The sequence below is a fragment of the Pterocles gutturalis genome, unplaced genomic scaffold, assembly GCF_000699245.1.
Source record: "Pterocles gutturalis isolate BGI_N339 unplaced genomic scaffold, ASM69924v1 scaffold4476, whole genome shotgun sequence".
Classification (NCBI taxonomy): Eukaryota; Metazoa; Chordata; class Aves; order Pterocliformes; family Pteroclidae; genus Pterocles; species Pterocles gutturalis.
In genome coordinates, this window is record NW_010105256.1 from 23,840 (window position 1) to 27,026 (window position 3,187).

Below are 3,187 nucleotides of genomic sequence, written 5' to 3' on the forward strand. Positions count from 1 at the left end.
CATCTGCTCTCCCTTTGCTTCACCTTCTAGACTTGTCATAGATGTACATTTTTAATACTTCTAAAAATGAGTAAATACTTCTTCAGTGGACAGTTTAGTTTTACTTTTGGGTTCTGAGTATTTATTTTCATTGCAGGTGTTAGTTAACTCAGTGCTAGCTTAAGTTGTTGTTTTAAAAACTCTCAGACATTGATAAATGTGGTGGATACCCTTAAATTACATTGTGAAGAAATCCAAATGTAGTTCTCAAAGTTGAGGACCTCTCTTTTAGTTTTCAAAACAATGTGATAGAAAGAAGGTATTGGGAAGAAACAACATTATGAAAATGGGATAAAAAGATAAAATGGCCTATTATAATCTTAACCAAGTGCATACCTCAGAACATGATTTCATGACTATTAAAATATGCCATATATATTTGCATTCTTAAAGAAGATTCTGATCATCCCTGTCCACTGTTTTCTCATACAATCAGAGTGGTTTGCTTTTAAAAAGCTAGTATTCTGTAGTTGCCTACCAAGGAACCTAACGTCTCTAGTCTTCCCTTTGAACGTCTGTTTTCAAATGTTTGTTACTATCTTTTACCTCTGAAAGTCATCACCTGCTGAGCAGGTTCCAAGTGCTCAGAACCAAACCCGTGCATGCAACTGTTCTTACAGGCAATGCGGGCCAGAAACCTCACCTCTGTTGCAACTAGCGTGTGCTTCCATTAAAATGTTATTACTTTACTGTTTGCATTTCTTTAACTGTTTTTAGCACTCGTGTTGGAACATCCAAAAATGTATATAAAAATCTTGGTTAAGAATATCTGGTTTTGAAAAAAAAAAATCACAAATACTGAAGCAGACCTTTTGAAAATATTTATGCGCTACTAGGCCTGCTTTGCAGAGACTTGATGAAATTTCTCAATATTCACTTTATCCTAGTTATAATTTTTTTAATTGCTTACTTTTGCCATTCACTGTCTGAATTTTATTAAAAATTTACTTTTAAATGTTCATTCTGACATTGTTATAATTAATTATTTGGTAAAACCAAAAACTCTGCATGAGAAAATAAGTTTTATTCTCTATTGTTTAGACAAGCTTGCCGTGTTCCCTGAAAGCACATGTGCCCTTTAAAACACTGGGATTACAAAACATATTTCAGCTAATTGGAAAGAGGATGTAATTACAATTAAACTGATTTTTCCTGTAATCTCATCCAAAAACCTGAACTCTTTTTAATTCCCTTCTTTGTTTCCCTACTGATGAGGGCAACGTAACAGACTGATTCCCTTGCACAGTTTTGACTGCTGGACTCTCTATATCTGTGGCATAACAGTGTTATCTTTCAGGGACTTACCTATGTAGAGCTTCCACCGCTGTCATTGTAAAGGAACACTTGTGAATTGATTATTCTTTTTATTTTTTTCTTCTTCATAAGAACACATCCCTAGAATACATCTGCTCAATAAATAGTATAGGGCAGTATCTGCTGTTAAAAGAATAGCTCTGAGGTGGAGAACATTCCTTTGCAGACAAGGATCATGCATCTCTACCATTGGAATGAAATTTTACTCTAAGAAGGTCCTTATGTTTTTTGCTACATGGGCTGATGTGATAATGATTATGTCTGCATGTTATTTTTCAAGCAGACGTGGATTTGCTTTGTCTGGACCCTAAGCTGATCAAAAGCTTTGCAAATGGAATTAGTGCTGTCCTGAGCTAATAAACCCTGACTTATAGGCATGTATATTCCTGTGGCCTCAAGTCAAGCTTGGTGTGAGAGTAGAGCAACCTCACGTTTGCCTGCCAGCCTTTTGTAGACATACCCTGAATCTGGTCTTTACTTCTGCCCAGACTGGTGCAGCAGCAGTTCAGTGGCAGTTGCTGTAGTAGTATACTTACCATTGACAGGGCCATAGATGGTCATTTGTGTTATGCTGTTGGCTGGGCACATCGCCATGTGACTTGGCAATGAGAATAAAAAAGTCCCAAGACAAGACACTCTGACTTTCTCTCGGCACATGTTGGGTAAACATAAGTGTGTTGGAGACAGCTAAGTTTCTTCTGTATTCACCACACCATTTACAATACTAAATTTTCCTCATTTTTTTAACCTTATCTCTCTGTAATTAAAAAAATAAATATTGTGTGTGATTATGATGGAAAATAAAATAAGTATTATTGTAAATAATTTTAGAGGTATTGGACAGTAGGTTTGCAAATAGTCAGACTAAAGATACAGAATGAGCTGAAAGTAGTAATCTCACAGGATTTATCTTTTCCAATCAGAGGTGACCTGAAGTATTTCTGTCATCAGCCAGGAAAGTCAGAAGATGATGGGAACCAAAATTGTGTTGCTTTAGCCCATTTAGGGAGAGGAGACTTTTATGTAATTTAGCAAAAAATCAAAGAATAAGGTTGAGCCTGTGTCCTATGGAGTGAAAAGTTGAACTGGTAGGGATTTAGAGTCTCTACTGTCAACATTAAAAAATTGCAAGTGAACTGCAACATTTCAATGTTCTTGTTGCTGATTTGACTAAAAGGAAAATGCAACATTGACTAAAAGGAAAATGCAAATGCAAGGAAAATTTTAAGTACTGAAATATGTATTGTTGATGAGATGACTGATGTTGCTAGAATTGAACCATCTTTATGACAATAAAGAGAAAAGCAGCTGTTAACTGATTTTTCAGTTTTCTGTCCTAAACAAGCTTGCTCCCCTTTTTCTTATCTAAACAATCTCCATTTGCCTGAGATCATAACCAGAATTATTGTCCGAAAACATTTTCTGGGAAATGTGGATGGTTGGAATATCAAAATTAATCTTAGAGTGGAAAATATGATGATATTACCATTTCTAATTCTGTTGCTACCAACGAAAGTATATTGTTGTGCCAGAATCATACATTCATATGCCATGCATTAAGCAGACAGCTTCTAAAATTTCTGCTTAAATGACCTAAATTATATATAAACAGTGGCACATTTGTATATAATAAAGTATTTATGTATTAAATATACAGAAAAGGTGTATATGCTGAAACTTCATGGACATCTGGAGTATTGAGATAAAGTTATGATTTCCAGCTGGAAAATGACAATTTTTAAGCAAGTCAGTATGATGTATTTTAAGATAATAGACCACACAGTTAATTTCGATCTCAGTGTAATTCAAACAACTGTATTGTGGTCAAAAAAAA